Genomic DNA, 20,434 nt, shown 5'->3' on the forward strand with positions numbered 1-20,434 from the left:
ATGACTGAATTACAGCTGTTTAAACCTGGGCCAAATCTGACAATGCTAGCCACTGGTTCTTTTTTTAAACAGAAACTAAAAGCAGAAATACTCAGCAATGGGAATAGCTAACTTGGCTTAGATGTTGTGCTGGTAAGTGAAGGGTCAGAGGTTCAAATCCAGCCACAGAAATCATTTTTCATTTAGGATTAAGACTGAAAGATATGGTTTTTTTTTAGGATTCGTCCATTGGGAGGGTTTAAACCTAACCCTCTACTGATCAATTTTTTAATTATTTGACATTTTGAGGAGGAATCTGCATTCATGCTTGCAGCTATATTTTTTTAGTTTTTATTAGTAATCATTCCAAAGCAGCACATAGAATTGACTGCCCTATTTTAACATTTGTAAATTACTTAATATATTTAAAGTGTTCTTCGTGTCATTCTTTCCCTACAAAGTAGGGAACCCTATGTTTTTGTAAGATTTTCTGATAATTGTTCTGTCCTAAAAATGTTTGGGCATCAGGAACCATATATCGCCGAGACCCCAAACTTGATGGGATGGTTCATAATTGCACCCACTACTCAGGAAAACAAACACTAGTTGGCACTATAATAACGTCCTCCACCTTTTCTATGTCAACTCTGGAAAAACCTACTTTTTCGAACTCCTCTTAGGCTGTATGTCCAATTTGCACGAAACCTCCTGACAAAAAGCTATCAAAAGTATTTTGATTTGTCAAAGTGTTGCAGAGATATGAATTGGTCATGTGTCATCCATTTTTTACGAATTGATGTATATCTACCAAGGAGAAGGGCAAACATAATGAAACGTGATACACATAGACAACATGTCTATGTGTATCAAGACTGCATGCAAAGTTGTGTCAAATGACGCCAACAGGGGGCACTAAAAAAAACAAAAAAAACTCCACAACCATATGATCAATGAAGTTGAAAATTGGTGGACAATTGGTTTTTCGCAAATGCGAACTTGTATTACAATATCACTTAGACAAATAAAATAACATGGCCACCCATTAGCCAATCAAATTTCAGCAGCTAATAACATCAAATGTGAATGGCTGACCATTAGGGTTAGTAGTGTCAAAACGAGGCTGTGTAACACATTTTTTGAGAATCGGCCACAAAGTGGTGCTATAATAAGCAAATTTCTGTTTGTGTTAACTCCGCATCTGCACAGACTAAAATTAAAGTTCTTGTTCCATCTGAATCCTTGCGTCAGGTCCTATGAAATGTATATCTCCATTTTATTTACATCTCTAAATTGTTTCCGTCATTCAAATTTTCTGAAAAACATACTTTTTCAAACTCCTCCTAGGGCGTTCATCGGATCTTCACCAAATTGTACATACGTCAGCTCTAGACCATGCTGGCAAAAATGTATCAAAATAATTTTGATTGGTAAAAGTGTTTTGAAGATATAAGCCAATGAAATGCCTGGGCCTTGCTCATTTGGAAAAATTTACCTATATCTGCAAAACGCAAAGCAAACTTAGGGAAACTTCATATACTTTGATAAAAAACCTTTTGAGGATGCTACAACAAAAAATATGCATGCAAAGTTTAGACCAATTTCATCTGTCATGGACGCTACAACTAAAACTGGGTTATGACTATGTTTGACTGGTCTCCTTATTAGAAGTTAAACACAACAGTTCACAAAATTACATTGTTTTATAAGTTAGAGGGCCACATGTGTTTTTTATAGAAATACATATTTGTCTTAAAAAGTGCTTAAGATAAATACTTGTGGACTTATAAAGTTTTGAAATGCTAATTTTCTCTACACTATAACAAACTAATTCTTCTATGAGCAAAAGTTCATTATAAATCTGAAATTATTTTGGGAGGGATCTTCATAGCAATTTATCACTAAACTGGTTGAGTTTCAAAAATAAATAAAAAACAATATAACAGACAATTTATTTTCTTAATATGGATATATTATAGAACTAAATACACCAAAAGTGCAAAATCAGAAACACAAACTTAAAGTAAAGTAACATTTTCCATAAACCAATCATAAAAAATAATCCCAAATATATACAAGAATAAATTATAAATGCAAAAGAATGATCTGCGACTGGATAGTTGCATATAGTGAAAGTGATAAAACTTATCTGAATTAGTCCTTTGATGAATGATGAAACCTTGTTGTTGATGTTGATGCAATCATTTCTTTAACCCTCTGGGTTCTGAGGGTGTTTTGGGCCCTGGAGATGTTTTGACATGCCTTGACATTTGTGCTTTTTTCAGTTGCTTAAGAACATATTAATGGCTAAAGTCTGATAACACTGTATTCAGCACAAACTGGGCTAAAATAATATGTAAGCAACATGTCTGTACGTCTATGTGAGAAAATAATGTTTATGCATGGGTTTGAAAAAAAATTAAATTCTAAGTCATTGAAATAAGGCCATATAAAACATACTAAACATTTGTCCACAAGCCTTTTGAGAACTGGATCTTGTAGCCTAGAGTTTTTGCTACAAAATTATGTGAAAACCATCCTGATCACTCATTCATACAAAACAATATAGTAATTGAACTTTTGTAAGACAATTTTAGTGTTGAAAGGTAATATGCGAGGAGGTGTGAACGATCATGAATATTGAGGTAATTCACACCAGAGGAGACAAAAGACCCCTCCCCTGGGCATATCAGTGAGCAATGTGACAGAAAGAGAATGAATGTGAGGAGACTTAATGATCAAAATCAAGTTTTAAGTTAAAAGAAGATATCTGACTATATATTTTCTTTACATAAAGACTTTACTTAATTTTAGACCTACCCTACCATTTAAAAGAAGTCTCTTCTGCTCACCAAGACTGCATTTATTTGACCCAAAATACAGTAAAAACAGTGATATTGTGAACTATTTTTACAATTTAAAAGAACAGTTTTCTATTTGAATATATTGTAAAACGCAATTTGTGATCATAGCTGAATTTTCAGCATCATTACTGCAGTCTTCAGTGTCACATGATCCTTCAGAAATCATTATAATATGGTGATTTTCTAATATGGGCATATTTAAAGTAGTGTTGTCACGGTACCAACATTTCAGTAGTCGGTACCAATACCAGTGAAATTTCACAGTACTCGATACCATTTTCGGTACCAAAGTAAAACACAAAAACAGGTTACTGAACAACACTCTTTTAATAACAAAGTTAACAAAACATCAGCAGCAGAACTAAGAACAAAAATATGCCATTGAGCAACACTTTAATTTAAATATATTGTTTTTTAATTATAACAAAACTGAACAATGTATGCTTAAAGTATTTTTGAACACTTATATAAGATTTGCTTCAACTTTTACTTTAAGTTTTTATCAAGTACTAAAAAACAAAACCTAAATAAACAAGCATACAATAGAATGAATAAAAAACATTTCCAAACTAATGTGCAAAGTGCTCTCAAATTAATAAAGCTGCATATTGGCATTTTTCTTCATGATAAGAAATGCATATGGACATAAATGCATTTGGCGTGCGCGCTCGAGGGATGAGTTCCCCGAGGCAGAGTCTCTCTCAGCCAGTGCGATTTCAATCTCTCCCCCTTAGATCGGGACATTCGCGCAACTCATTGAAGAGGCACCGACCACACTGAGAAATGGCAGTTTCTGAGTTTATAGTTATTAACATGATCTGCTTCTGTATTATTTGAACTATTTGAAAAGCTATAACGCATTAAATTTTACTGAATTTAACACTAGAACTACCACGGCGTTCATTTTAACAATTTTAAAATTTTGCAATGTAATAACTTAGTTGAAATAAAACCCATATAAACATAGGACCATGACTTTTCTTAAATGTGTGTATATTTTATTCTAACATTGTTATTTATTTATTTTTTTTACAATTTGTTTATTATTTTTTGATTACACAAGACAGTTATTTTGGAATATATACATGAATTTAGGCAAAATATTCATCTTCAATATATTAATCCTTACTATCAATGAAATTGGTAAAGATAACCATCTCTCTAGATCTTTTAGATGTTGATTCCATTATAGCATTATAATTTGTAGAAATTATATTTTCTAATTGGGGAACTATTTTGATACCCAAATATGTAAAGCTGGGTGATATTTTCAAGGTAAATAAATGTGATGTATTTGGATATATTATCCAGATATATTTACGAATTGATTGATCAGATCTAAATGTGCAGGTAGAGAGGCGTTTAACTGTTTTAAGAAAAGCACTACATCGTCAGCGAATAAAGCTACTTTGTTCCTTGCCACCCATTGTTATCCCTTGTATGTGATTGCTAGACCTTACGGCTATTGCTGGTGGTTCGATAGCCAAAATGAATAAAAGTGGGGACAGTGGTGAGCCTTGAGGGCACCCTCTTGTAATATTAAATGGCTCAGAAATCACCTCATTGGTTAAGATTTCAGCCACTGGATTGGAATGTAATAATTTGATCCAATGTAAAAAGGAGCTTCCAAATCCAAATTTTACACTAACGTCAAAGAGATAAGCCCATTCGATTCTATCGAAAGCTTTCTCCGTGTTAAGCGAGAGAAGAGCCATATCCTTTTCCTCTTTTTGGCTATGCTTACGTTATGAAATCCCTGTCTGCTCTTAATGAACCCACCTTGATCATCACCCACAATGCCCGGAAGCACAGTCTCTAACCTTTTTGCCAAGATTTTACATAGTATTTTGGTATCGGTATTTATTAGGCTTATAGGTCGCATATTTCCACACTTTGTGTTCGGTTTTCCTGGTTTTGGTAAAAGAATGATCAATGCCTCTCTCATAGAACTAGGAATACATTCATTATTATAACATTCTATACATATAATTTTTTGTGATCAAATTTTTATTAGGTTACAGAATGTAAATATACAAAGATCAAAAGTAAAAATAAAATAACCATAGTTCTGAACACCCCCCCTTAAATTACCCTCCCATTTCCCCAAGGCGACCATACCCCCATCCCCATCTCCCAGAAGTACATACAAAGCATGAATAGATAGCCTTAGATGAGTGTAAATCAAAATCGAAATACAATAAATAAAGACATAAAAGTAGAAATATGAGACATATATCTTACAACCGCTCCTTAATTTCTGAAATTGCATCTAGCCATGCTGAGATAGTCCTCTGAGAGGCACCATGTAACCTTGCCACTGAGAGCTCCATGTTCACAATGTCCTAGAAGAATGCATCCAGTGAGTCCACGCTAGAGAGTGTGGAGGTTTCCAACGTAAGGCAAGCATTTTCTTAGCAGCAGTAAGTCTACAGAAAAACAACTTTTTCTGCATTAAAGAGAGAGTGTAAGAGGAATCATCACTTAGAACCAAAAGTCTCGGACAGCATGGTACCTCAAACTCCAAAATGTCCTTCAACGTCGTGGAGACATGTCTCCAAAATTCTTTGACTTCAGGGCAGTCCCAAAACATGTGCATGTATGTGCCTATACACCCACTTGAGCAAAAGTTACATGCAGGAGAAGTGGAAAGCTTCATTAAATGACGCTTCCTGGGAGTGAGATACATCCTATGAATCATCTTGAAATGGATCAATTGATGATTAGGGTTTTTAGAGACATGTTTGAGGTTAGCCCATATTGAGTTCCAACATATGTCATTACTTTTATCTGAGCCAATCCCATAAATATCTCTGCTCCAAACATCTACAACTGGTAACTTTTTGTAAGAAGCCTCCAGAAACAACATGTATAGGGATGAAACTATACCCCTTGTATTTCCACATGAAGTAAGCAACGTATGCAAAGTCAGACAGGGAATACTAGAGCCCCAAGGAACCCCATATGCACGCATGGCAGATCTTAGGCGCAGATAAAAGAAAAATGAAGTGCCTGGTAAATTATATTCAGCACGGAAATCATTAAACATTCGTTAAACCATTGTCCCCCCAAACATCAGCCAAAACATGAATCCCTCTATCACTCCAGTCTGAGAAAACAAAAGGCTTATTATCTGAAAGAAGACCATGATTACGGAATAATGGAGAATGAGAATGCCATTTATAGTCATCATTGGAATACTTTGAAGCCGCCTGCCAGGTAGAAAGGAGATATGTTATTATTGGGCCAAAACGCTGTTTTATGCTCTTCAACGGAGTATTACAATAAATTAAATCCTGTAATCTATAAGGTAAAACCATATTAAATTCAATTGGTTGCCAAGATACAGCAGAGCCTGGCTTTAACCATACCGTGAGAGCTCGTAATGTAAAAGCCCAATGATAAAGCCTAAAGTCTGGAAGCGCAAGTCCACCAGCATCCTTGCAACGATTTAATGTTGAATACTTTATATGAGGGGACTTGCCATTCCATATGAATTTAGAAACCAATTTTTGCAATTTAGACCAGAAATCTAAAGGTGGAGACAGAGGTATCATAGCAGAGAAAAAATTAACACGAGGTAATATATCCATTTTGATGACAGAAATTCGAGCTTGTAAAGAAAAAGTTAGTGTTGACCAGCGAGTCAAGTCCATCTCTACATGATTATATAGACCCTGGACATTTTTCAGAGCTATTGTGTGTAGAGACGGAAATATATCCACACCCAAATATCTAAAGCTGGCTACTATTGGTATAAAAGATGGTAAAACCGACTTAGAGGATGAAGTATTTAAGTGCATTAATGAGGATTTGTATGGGCTGAAATATGTGCCACCAGAAACTGAATTTGAACCATTTATATTTGAATTTGAATGGCTAAACTTGAATAATTGCATTGAAAAACTGAATTTGAATCACATCATTTGAAATTGTATTGTTTAATTAAAATTGAATTTATTCAAAAACTGAATCTGAATTGTATCATTTGAAATTGAATTTATTCGTTTGGAACTGAAGTCCAATAAAATTTGATCCTCACTGAAAATTAAACTCTCTATATATCTTCACATTCACTTCTCACAATTCAGATTCAGTTCTCAAATTCAATTTCAAGTTACTGAGACAGACATCCGGGTAGTTGGAGGATGAAGGAAGAGCAATCGAGCGCAGATCGATAGATAGCGTTCATTGGCGCACAGGATTCCTCTTGGGCCAATCAGCACCAATGTTTTGGAGCACAGTACGTTACCTGCCATGAAACTATGTAATTACGATTGTGTCAATAATAATGAATGTAACTTTATAAAACTGAACGTAACTTTTTCAGAAACTATCAAAAATATTCCATTACAAAAGAAGAAAAACACAATTAAAATGAAAAAAAAAAATGAACTCAGTCGCATCGAATTTAACAGGCTCTTCAAATATGCTTCATTTTTTGTTAATGTTTTTCAAAGATTCGTTTTCGCAAATCGTGGATTCTGAATACATTGCCACAGATTTCAGCTTACGCTTCGCAGTTTTTCGTTTGCTGTTTTGAGACAAACCTCTCGTGGGGGTGGGCTTAACAGTGATCTACTCTGATTGGATAGTGAGCTTTTGATGGACAGGTGCTCTCTGACACGGATGTGCAGACGTCACTCAGTGGCGCGCATATTAGAAAGCTCTCGCGGTGATTTGTAGTTATGCAATACGTCGTGCTTTGTTGTATTACTTACTAACAATATGTAAATAATATTTGACCTATAATTATATAATTTAATATTATATGAGACCTTCGATCGTCTAATAATCATCTTCGATCAGTCTGTAAAGATGAGCTCTCAGGAGAGACACGGAGCGGCATCATCTTCCTCCTCTTGTCCTTCAAGGCAGCTTGAAGTAAGTTTGTGTTTCTGAAGTAACCAATAACATCGATAAAACTTTTATTCATGTAACGTTACAGTGTGCAACAGTTCTGGCTTTATTTTGCAAATTTATTGTTGTATTGTAAATGCATGCTAAATAAAATGTTGCTGTTTTGTCATTGTCATGACTGCAAAACTGAAACCTGGCCATATCTTGGTCCACTGTTTGACTCTGCCCCGACTGCTGAACGGACTGCTGCTGACCCTGCCTTGTGCTGGTATTCCCGAGCGACTGGTTAAGAATTTCAAGGTTGTTATGTACAGATGCAGCATCTGCACCAAGATTTCTGCCTTGCTGTAGAATGAAGACCAGTTTGATATCTGCACTGTCTACATTGACACGTCCTTGAATATAATAACTGTGCAAAAGAGCAAACAATCAAACTACATAACATCATGACATGACATCAGTGCATTGCAAACTTGTGAATGACAATAAAAAAATTATTAAAAAATATATAAAATTATGATATTTTATATGTGTTTATCAAAACATTGTGAATAAATATAATAAAATATATGCAATATTCCACCACTGTGTTGAAATTTAGAGTGTTTTCTGTAAAATTAGAAAATTGTATCGATGTTATTGGTTACTTCAGTAACACGAACTTACTTCAAGCTGCCTTGAAGGACAAGAGGAGGAGGAGTGGAGCATTTGTTTAATAAGCAAGGTCTTTTATTCAGATATTCAAAATTTCTTTCTGAATACCAAATACCAGTAACCCCAAAAGAATTTGCTACAGTAATGGGTGCTATTCCCTCTGGTTTATGTATGCATTTTAAAAAAAGTAATTACTTCACACCAGTATCTACTGCATCCTTTCCTAAACCTTGTGATACTTCTGTTGGTCAAATCTGTTTTTCAGAGTCGAAAGCTAAAAACTATAAGATCTTTATTTCTTAAGGATTTGATTTCTGTTCCACCTGTTATTTCCTTTTGGAATAATTTGTTTGGTAACCTTAATTGGAAAAAATCTGGTCTTTACAGCAGAAATTCATTCTCACAAATAAAGTGAAAGAAATTTCCTTTAAGTTGATACACAGGTTCTATCCTGTTAAGAAATTTATACAAAGATTTAAATCTGACATTGAGCTAACGTGCTCTTTTTGTGTGAATTCTGATGAAACAGTGGTTCATTTATTTTGGTCAGTGTCATTACACTCAGAAGCTCTGGAATGAAATTGATGTTTTTATCAAGTGTAAGATTTTGCCAGGCTTCTCAGTACATATGAGAAACATTATATTTGGGTATTTTGATTCAGACCCCACAAACGAAAATGTCTGTTTTGTTATTAATTTAATTATTTTCTTAAGCAAATTCTATATTCACAAATGCAAATTTTTAAACTGTAAACCTATCTTCTCTGTCTTCTTAAAAGAAATAGAAAATTATCTAAATTTGATTTCAGTATCTACTAATAAGAAAGCCATAAGGACTGTTAGAATCTGCATTGCATTTGATCTCTTCATGTGAACATTTTTGTGTGATGTAATGTCCTACCTCTTCTTTTATTGTTATATACATTATTATTATTATTATCTTTTTTTTTTTAATTATTATTATTTTTTCTATTTATTTTTGTCTTCTTTATTGTTTTGGTTGATATTATGTGATGTACGTATGCTTTCTCTTTTGTATGTTCCTGTTCTTTGCATTAAAAAACATATATATATATATATTTTTTTAAATAAATAAGAGGAAGATGATGCCACTCCATGTCTCTCCTGAAAGCTCATCTTTACAGACTGATCGAAGACGATTATTAGACGATCGAAGGTCTCATATAATATTAAATTATATAATTATAGGTCAAATATTATTTACATATTGTTAGTAAGTAATACAACAAAGCACTGACGTATTGCATAACTACAAATCACCGCAGAGCTTTTCAATATCGCGCCACTGAGTGACGTCTGTACATCCGGGTCAGAGAGCACCTGTCCATCAAAAGCTCACTATCCAATCAGAGTAGATCACTGTTAAGCCCACCCCCACGAGAGTTTTGTCTCAAAACAGCAAACGAAAAACTGCGGCAATGTATTCAGAATCCACGATTTGCGAAAACGAATCTTTGAAAAACATTAACAAAAAATGAAGCATATTTGAAGAGCCTGTTAAATTAGTATGCGACTGAGTTCATTTTTTTTTCATTTTAATTGTGTTTTTCTTCTTTTGTAATGGAATATTTTTGATAGTTTCTGAAAAAGTTACGTTCAGTTTTATAAAGTTACATTCATTATTATTGACACAATCGTAATTCCATAGTTTCATGGCGGGTAACGTACTGTGCTCCAAAACATTGGTGCTGATTGGCCCAAGAGGAGTCCTAGTCGCCAATGAACGCTATCTATCGATCTGCGCTCGATTGCTCTTCCTTCATCCTCCAACTACCCGGATGTCTGTCTCAGTAACTTGAAATTGAATTTGAGAACTGAATCTGAATTGTGAGAAGTGAATGTGAAGATATATAGAGAGTTTAATTTTCAGTGAGGATCAAATTTTATTGGACTTCAGTTCCAAACGAATAAATTCAATTTCAAATGATACAATTCAGATTCAGTTTTTGAATAAATTCAATTTTAATTAAACAATACAATTTCAAATGATGTGATTCAAATTCAGTTTTTCAATGCAATTATTCAAGTTTAGCCATTCAAATTCAAATATAATGGTTCAAATTCAGTTTCTGGTGGCACATATTTCAGCCCATAGATTTGTTCCAATTAATCTTATACCCAGAGAATTGGCTAAAAGAGTCAAATACTAACAAAATATGATGAATAGACACAGCAGTATTACTAACATATAAAAGAATGTCATCTGCATATAACGAGATTCTATGAGAAGTGTTACTAAATGTGATAGGACTAACCAAAGAATGTTGACGAATTTTCTGTGCAAGAGGCTCAAGAGAGAGTGCAAACAAGAGTGGTGAGAGAGGGCATCCCTGACGAGTCCCACGTAATATAGAAAATTTTGAAGATGTGTTGCCCCCTGTCATGACCACAGCAGAGGGATTAGCGTATAATACCTTTACCATATTAATGTAATCTCTGCCTAAACCAAGATGTTCCAATACTGACCAAAGGTAATGCCATTCAAGCCGGTCAAAGGCTTTCTCAGCATCTAAAGACAGAGTTGCACACGGTATGTCCATTCCACTAGTCACGTGTATGATGTGCAATAACCGGCAAACATTATCGGCCGCAAGACGAGATTTAATGAAACCAGTCTGATCATTATGCACCAATTTAGTCATGAATGCATTTAAACGGGAGGCTAAAACTTTGGCGAACAGTTTCACATCACTGTTTATCAGAGATAGTGGTCTATAATTGCCACACTGGGTCGAGTCTTTATTAGGCTTAGGTAGAAGAGTAATAATTGCCATATTAGTACTATTATTAAAAACACCCACCGAAATAGAATAATGAATCATATTCAACAGAGGCTGTCCCAGCTCATCCCAGAAAGAAAGGTATAGTTCAGGTGGGATTCCATCCCATCCCGGAGACCTACCCCTCTTCATACGTACAAGAGCATCCCTTAACTCGTCTAATGAAATAGGAACATTTAAAGATGTACCCTCTGCTTCGGAGAGACATGTAAGAGTCAAATCTTGAAAAAATTTGTTGCATAAAGTTTTACTGAAAACTAAATCCGGCCTATATAAATTCTGATAAAAATCTTTAAACTCTCTATTTATGGCTTTAGGTTCACTTATCAAGCTATTAGGAGATTGAATTGCCATAATATTTGAATTCTTTTCACCATTCCTTAATCTAAGTGCTAAAAGGTGACTTGGTTTAGAACCATTGAAGTAATAAGTTCTTCTAACTTTGTGCATTAAAAACTCAGCTCTATGTCGTAATAATGAATTAAGTTCTGTACGCATCACCTTTATTTCTTTCTGAACATCTTCAGAGTGACAAATTTGCTGACAATTCTCCAGCCTGTTTAATTTTGTCTCGAGAGTGCTTATTTCCTTCAATCTAGACTTACTTAATTGTGATGCAAAAGAAATGGAAGAAGACCGTATACAACCCTTAATAGCATCCCAGAGAAAGCGGGGATCGTCCACCGAACCAGCATTTATCTCTATAAACCAACTCAATTCTTTTTTGAGCATGGCTGTAGCGTCTGGAGGAATCAATGGACTAATCATTCTGAATAACAAAGAACCCACTGTTAAAACTCCCCTAATCACTGAAATAGCGCCAACTAGTCTCCACAGCACAATGCGCTATTGACAAAGAGACACTCCAGCTATTGACAAGCCCCCCCCTTTTCCATGTGACTCGCCTCACACCGCGTGCTTTACCATGTGAGAAAAGCCATGTGAGACTTTGAACGTAAAAATGTGTGTGTGTGTGTGTGTGTGTGTGTGTCTTTCAGTTAAAAAATAGAAATGTTTATTCTTAAGGAAATATGTATAATACCTGTACGTTGTGTATTTCTGATGATAGATCAAAACTAGTTGAAATTTGTTTAGTTGTGTAGTAAAACTCTGAGGCTGTATATTTAATAGCCTAAGAGTGTATATCCACTTTTAAGTGTACCAAATACACGTTTCTTGGTATCAAAGTAAACCTTACGACTTGATACTAGCTGAATATAAATATAAGATCACCTTAGAATTGTATTCTGCTAGGTTTTTACTGCCTTTTGAGTGAGTCAACGCAAAGTCCTGACCGAATCATAAAGTATGCAAATGAGCCTTGACCAGTCAAAGGGAGCAAACTCGCACCCAAAACGGAGGGGTCTCATTGGGTCACTTCTCCCAAAGGAGGTGTGACCTCCCTACCTTTAAAAGTCAGGACCGGCATTGAAATCGCTCTCTCTTATCTCTTCCTTCTTCTTGGCTGCTCCCAACTCCCAACTTACTTCATCTCTCCTCCCTTCCCCTTGGACTCCCCCCGGCACCCCTCTCTCTTCTCTTCTGCTGAACATTGCAACTTCTCGGAACAACCCTTCAACTCTCTCTTCAAGTGAGTCTCAACTCCATGCTCTGGAAACACCGAACCGAAATCCTCCGTCTCAAGAACGCCACGAGGACACGACATACACGCAGTCTTGCTCAGCCACATTAAGGTCCATTTTGCAAGTATTATTTCATCTGAAATCCAAACGCGGTAAAGTGTGTAATTCCATTTGCTGGCTCTTAAAGGGTTAATTGTTGTAATAAGTTGGCTATCCTTATAATAATCCATCTATTTTCCTTATTGCTTTTACTGTGTTTAACTTGCGTATTTTATGTTTATTTTATGTTATATGTTAAGTGTCTGTTTGTCAAATGTAGTGATATATCCCAGTACCTTGTATTAAAATCAATTATACGCTTGATTGTCTGTGGTTGTTGGTCATAGAACAAAGCCTCTTTAATGTGCGATTTTAAGCTACGAGCTGATATTATCAAAGTTAACGTGCTTTGATGAGTAAGCTTATAACTAAGAATAAACCTTCAAGGGAATTGATCAGGAATATTTAGCAAAGCGGTTCGCGGGACGAACTGACTGATTGCGGTAGCCTACGGGTCAATTCCATTGAGGGTTTAATTAAATTAATATAGCCTGTCTGCATATAATGTATATTCCTAATTAATTATAATTCATTGTGTTTAATTATCTATATATATTTGAAGCAGACTCTTGGACTATATAAGCCCTTTTTGGGGCGTTTTTGTATGTATTGGTATCTGGGTCAACCCGTATGATTAATCATTGATTACGATCATTGAAATTAATTGTACATTCCCCAAACCTGACCTGGATACCTTACATTGCACAGAAATCTTTATTTTGTAACAGTGTGGTATTAAAACGCCAACGTGACGCTCTAGAAGGTGCAGACACAAGAGAGATTTTAGCTAAGACCACACTATGATCAGATAAAGGACAAGACTTTATATCAACACTGTGCAATTCTGAGTATGCATGAGATATAAGTATATAATCCAACCTAGAATAACTTTTATGTCTGGCAGAGTAGAAGGTGTACTGTCTCTTTGTAGGATGAAAAATGCGATATACATCAAGTAGACTAAGATCAGACATAAACTTACGTAATTCAGTAGATAATAAAGATTGCGTTGGATAATTTTGCATGCAAGAACGATCAAAAGAAACATCAACTACCGCATTCATATCTGCACCAATGATAAGAAAACAATCTTGTATGCGCAATAAAGTTGTAGTGAGAGTAGGAAGAAAATTTGGATCAAAATGAGAAGGGGCATAAATTGAAATAAATGCAAAATTCTTACCCGCAATAACTGTTTTAATGTATGATACTCTGCCTTCCACACAACTATATCTTTCTAAAATGCTAAACGAAAGCTTCCGTTTTAACACGACCAAAGTACCCCTTGATTTACTATCTATTGAGGATGAGGCTGCTACATAATAAAACTTGTTAGAAAACCTTTGAATATCCGATTTTCTTAAATGTGATTCTTGGATAAATGCCAAATCAACCTGTTGCCTGTGTAAGTAATCCAGACAGGCTGTACGTTTAATGGGACCATTCAGCCCATTTGTATTCCAGCTAATTATATGCAGCATTTCTGTAGCCATGAATTAGCTATAAAATAGTATAAAAAGATCAGGAAAACAATGAACTGGGAATAAAACAATAAACAGAATGCACCAAAAAAATATATACTCTACAATGGGAGAAATACCCACCCACCCTGGTCGCCACAACCCAAGAGAACACCCAATTACCCACACACACAAAAAACCTCTAACAAGGCATCCGCTAACAAAGGAAAATAATTAAAAAAAAAATTATATAACAAAAGAAAAAAAAAAAAGCAATCGGGTGAACCATTCACCACCTTATGGAAAACGTGACCCCGAGAAGGGCGGCAGACACAATGTTACCGCTCCCCACTCATGATTAATATGTTGCTAACCAAACTTGGCAATGAACAAGATGAACAGAGAAGCTTACATACACTCAAATGTAAATTGTGACATTTCGTTTGTGTTATACAATTAATATACAAGAATGAACTAATGAAGAAAGGGAGAAAAACCTCTAGGACATATAATTAATGTCAGTTTATCCTTCCTCATTCTCCTGTGTAACCAAACCATTGAGAAAATCTTCAACCTCCAAAGGAGACTTGAAAACGTGCCGAGTCGAACCTTGCGTTAACTTCAGCTGTGCAGGGTACATCAAAAAGGTATGAAAGCCCATTTTCTGCGATTTATTAGTAGCCTCCAAAAAGGAATGCCGCCGGTTAATAGTGAAAGCGCTATAGTCCGCAGCAAATCGGATATCTTTCCCATCCACCTTGATTGGAGATTTTCTGGAAGTTCAGAGAATTAAATCACGATCCATATAGCGTAGCATCTTCATCATGACTGTGCGAGGCCTGCCAGAGTTGTTGGGCGGGCCGATACGATCCTCTCATTATCTCGGTTTAGCATCGCCACGAAGGAACCATACAGGTAAAGCTCCAGAGACGTATGCCGTGAGGTTCGTGGCTTCCACGCCTTCCGGGAGATTCATGACACGAACATTATCCCTACGGCTTCGGTCTTCCAAATCAGCGATCTTTTCCTCAAAGCTCATTAATCTGGCGGCAGATTTGTTGTGATTTTTCTCCACTTTACCGACCCGGCTGTTCAGACTGGAATATCCATCACGCAGTTCTCTCACCCCATTAGAGCAAATAGAATGCTCCGACTGAATCGTATCTAGTCTATCTTGCAAAGTTTTAAACTGTGCTTCAATAAACTGCTGCTGTTTCTCCATAGCAGAAGCAATCATGGCGGCGAGAGAGTCCTCTATCTTATCTGCCTCGTGCGTTTGATCACGCTGTGTTTGCTTGCTGGACGATTTTCCTTGGCGAGAAGACATGCTCATCAATATATGCCCAATATTCAAACAAAAAACTAAATGTCGAGCAACTAGCGAAAAAGCTTAAGTATATAAATGAAAATTGAGTAGGGCTGCCGGAGTCACAACACTATGCTGCCATCATGCTCACAGGTCACATGACCCTTATTCTATATACATATCATGGAGTGGCCTAAACATTTTATCTTTGAAATATTTGTATAGGTCAATGGGCAGGCCATCTGGTCCTGCTGTTTTACCACCTTTTAATGTAGTTATAGCCTCCATAATTTCTTCTGCAGTAAGCTCACTATCTAACTTAATTTTGAGTTCCTCAGATATTTTAGGGATGTTGAGATTATCAAAAAACGCGGAGTGGGTATCAGTCGTGGCTTTGTATTCAGAGCAATATAGCTTTTCGTAGAAATTTCTAAACACTTTATTAATTTCCATCGGATCTACAGTCATATTTCCATTTTCATCCTCAATATTAGTAATTGCTCTTTCTGATTCCTGTTGTTTTATACGCCAAGCAAGAAGTCTGCCTCGTTTTTCTCCCTGATCGTAAAATTGTTGCTTTAATCTTAATAAATTGGCTGCTGCTTTTTCATGTGTTATTTCATTATATTGGGTTCTTAACAATAGTAATTCTTTTTCAGAAAAACATTATCAGTATTTTGGCCTGCTTGTAAACTCTTTTCCTCAAGTAAGCGAATTTTAGTTTCAAGGGTTTTAGATTTCGCTTGTTTCTCTTTTGTCCTCCTGCTCGTATAGCTTATAATTTGTCCTCGTATAAAGGCCTTATAGGCTTCCCATCTAATTGTAGCTGATGTTTGGGTGGTGTTGTGTTCAAGATAGTAATCAATTTGTTCCCCTAAGAACTCAAGAAATCTTTTGTCTTGCATCCAGTGTATTTGAAATCTCTATTTAGTACGATTATGAATAAGCTTTGGTTCAACATATGTCAAAGATACAAGAGCGTGATCTGATATAAGAATACTACTATATTGACATTTTCTGATACAGGAAATTAGTTCAGCTGATACCAGAAAGTAATCTATTCTTGTGTATCCTTTAGAAGTACTCGACCAACATGAATATTCCCTTTTTAGTGGGTTTTGAGCCCTCCATATATCCACCAGGTTAAGTTCCTTTATAAAATGTTGTAAAGCTTTCCTAGACCTTACATGAGTGTTATCGATACCAGATGACCGGTCCTTACTGGGCTGCAAAACACAATTGAAATCACCTGCCACAATGTGTTTTCCAGGCATTGTGGAGATTCTCAAAAATAAATAATTATTAAAAATTTGCTTTATCATCGTTAGGTCCATACATATTAACCAGATTAATCAGAGTTGATAGAATATTTCCCTGTATAATCACAAATCTACCGCTGGGGTCTTTAGTTACTTTATCAATGCGCAAAGGAATAGACTTATGTATCATAATTATAACTCCTCTGGAATTAGAATAGTAAGCTGAAGACAGTACCTGACCTGGCCATCTACGTTTAATTTTGATTGTCTCATGCTCTAGCATGTGTGTTTCCTGTAGGAATATAATTTTGGCTCTTAGCTGTTTTATTCTACCTACTATTTGTTTTATTTTAGTAAGTTTACGTAGGCCTCTACAATTCCAAGATACACATTCAACCAAAACGTCTGTCATTTGCTATAATATCATGGTTAACATAAAGAGAGGTAAATTACCTTGGTGCAAGCATAGCAATAAAAAACTATAAAGGGGTACCATTTGGAATAAAACCAAAAAGAAAAGAAAGAGAGCGACCCACCCAAAACCCAGGCCTGTCCCATTAGAACATACAGGCTCCCCCAAACCCCTGAATAACTTCCCTCCACTATCGGGAATAGGTCCACGCTATACTGAGGAACTATTCTCCTGTAAACCAAAACTCAGCTCAATTGCTTGTCTATGTACAAAAATAATCCGGATAGGCCATATTTATCTAACGTTATCAACTGTATATAGAATATGCGTCATACTACATGCACGTAACTTTCAGCCCTCACTTGAGAAGCAACTAATTGCACTTTAAACGGAAAACAAAAGAAAAAATAAAATAAAATAGAGCTTTAAACAGGGCTTATTACAGTTTTTTTCAGTCGCTAAAAAGTGTTTGTCCAACCAGTTGTCACATTTTCAAAACTCTAAACACAATTAGCACAGCATCTGTCTTTTGTGGCCATACCATTCACACATTTCATGTCGTTTTCACACAATATGCAGTCAGTGAACACATTTCCACAATGCTTACATTTTCTTAACAGACAAGCTATACCTCCCAACAAAATTATGGATTGTTTTTGTAGTATTTACAAATGTTAACACACACCATCCCACAATAGCAAAAACAATATTCCAAACCTGACACACAGCTGATTTATGTTGGGTAAATTTGGCCAACCACAGCTGATTCCAGTCTGGCTTAGACTCGGTGGCAGGGGTTATTTTTTTCTATTACATTGACACTTATACAGTAAAAGGAGAACTTTGAGGAGTGATGTTTTTGGAAACAGAAACAGAAAAAGACAAACACTGTAATGTCTGGACGTGGAAGAGTAAGGGGCCCAGGGAGAAGAGCAGGCCCAGTGAGAGGTGCAGTGAGAGGTGCAGTGAGAGGTGCAGTGAGAGGTGCAGTGAGAGGTGCAGTGAGAGATACAGTGAGAGGAGCAGTGAGAGATGCAGTGAGAGATGCAGTGAGAGATGCAGTGAGAGATGCAGTGAGAGGAGCAGGAGCAGTGAGAGGAGCAGGAGCAGTGAGAGATGCAGGAGCAGTGAGAGGTGCAGGAGCAGTGAGAGGAGCAGTGAGAGGTGCAGGAGCAGTGAGAGGTGCAGGAGCAGTGAGAGATGCAGGAGCAGTGAGAGGTGCAGGGAGAGGAGCAGTGAGAGGTGCAGTGAGAGGTGCAGTGAGAGGTGCAGTGAGAGGAGCAGTGAGAGGAGCAGTGAGAGGAGCAGTGAGAGGAGCAGTGAGAGGAGCAGTGAGAGGAGCAGTGAGAGTGCAGGAGCAGTGAGAGGAGCAGGAGCAGTGAGAGGAGCAGTGAGAGGAGCAGGAGCAGTGAGAGATGCAGTGAGAGGAGCAGGAGCAGTGAGAGATGCAGTAATTTTGTGCTTTTTTTAGTTCCCCCCTTTTTATCTGGGCTTTATGCTGTTGTTTTTTTGTTCAGAATGCGCTTGTGTGTTTCATGGATATTTTGTTCACTGTAAGCAGTACTGTAAAACATTTCTGTTCTATTATACCGTGTTTCTACTGTACCTCCTGTAGTAAACAGTAAAGGAAAATAAAACTGATTTACTTTTTACTGGAATGCTTTTGAATGTGAACATTACTGTACATGTGGACATACAGTTCCCAACCAAGAAATTTAGTGTATAAATGGTGGATTGCATGTTTTGCATGCAAATACCTGTAAAACTGAAACATAAAAGTCTATGCAGTTTTTGTGATGTCAACAATAGCCAGAATTTTGAAACCTGGTGTACTTTGATTGACTGCATGTACCTTGTGAAGTGAAAACAAAAATTCTTTGACAGAATAATTTCATTTTGAGTCAGATTTCCAGTGTTTTGGTAAAGTTAGTGTGTGCAGAGAAAGATGTGTTCTAATTTGAAATGAAGTGTTAGTATATATTTAACAAAATGTGTTTTTGAGAAGAAAATGATCCATTTGGCCAATTGTGTTTTGTAGGTGTGAGTCTGTGTTAAGAGTTTAAAAAAAGTATCTGAAGTATGGGTAAGCGCTTGTTAGCGATTTTTAATACTTTATACTTGTATTTTAACCAAGTCTGTAAGTAGTACAATGTCAAGTTTCCAACAGAATTAGGCCCTACATACCTCTTAGTTTCCAACAGCCACATCTAAAGAGATTGTAAGTTTAATAAAAGTTCTCAACAAGACACACTTAGTTTAGTCATCCTCAGTCACCGGCTCGAGCTTCTTGATGTACTTGTTCACGTCCGCTGGTGTATTGAAGATGAGTCAGCAGGAGCCGTGCGGGGTATATGATCCGGTGCTTGTCCAGTCCGAGTTCCCGCAGCCGCTTCCTCATGCCGTCGTACCTCCTCTGTTGCTTGTACACCTCCGTTGGCAGGTCAGGAAGAAATCTTACTTTGTTGTTTTGGTATGTCACCTCTTTCTGTATCTGCACGGCTTTCAAGATATTTTCACTGTCCTTGTAGTTTAAACACTTGATGATGATGATGGTTCTCGGATACGTGGTGGAACTTTGGGTCACTGTTATCCGGTGGGCTCTCTCCAAAACCGGTGGGGTTATCTTCAGAATATCCGCTATCCATTTTTCCATAAAGGAGCAGGTGTCATTGCCTTCTACTTTCTCGGGTATGCCCAGTACACACAAGTTATTACGTCTGCTCCTCCCTTCTAAATCTTCGACTTTGTTAGTGAGGTTTTTTGTCTTGCTCTCAAGGTTTTCGATGGTTTCTTTCAGGGTTTGTATCTCGTCTTCTGCCGTAGATATCCGCATTTTGGCTTCCATGATACGCCCACTGCAATCTTTAATGTCCGTTTGGACATTTCTTATTTCCATCAGTACACTGTAAATGTTTGTGTTAAAGTCTTGTTTGAGTGAGGTTATGGCAAGCATAAGGTCCTTTGTTGAAGGATTATCCATGTTTTTGACTTGTTCAGCGTCCGTGGGAACAGCAGCGGGTACCTGCTCCGGTGAGCATGTTTCCCCTTCAGCTATCTCCTGGCATGACTCCTGGCCTACATCCTCACAGCTCTCCATCGTTTTCTTCTCCTTAGCCGCTTTTTTTGGCATGTTTGAAGTAGTTTACTCTTACACCATAACCGG

General features: G+C 36.6%; 1 protein-coding gene across 4 annotated transcripts in view; it reads left to right on the forward strand.

Annotated features, from left to right (window-relative positions):
• Positions 1-20,434, forward strand: part of LOC127617079 (ephrin-B1-like) — a 177,396-nt gene that overhangs the window by 30,385 nt on the left and 126,577 nt on the right. The window lies entirely within an intron of this gene.

The sequence above is a fragment of the Xyrauchen texanus genome, chromosome 23, assembly GCF_025860055.1.
Source record: "Xyrauchen texanus isolate HMW12.3.18 chromosome 23, RBS_HiC_50CHRs, whole genome shotgun sequence".
In the NCBI taxonomy this organism is placed as follows: Eukaryota; Metazoa; Chordata; class Actinopteri; order Cypriniformes; family Catostomidae; genus Xyrauchen; species Xyrauchen texanus.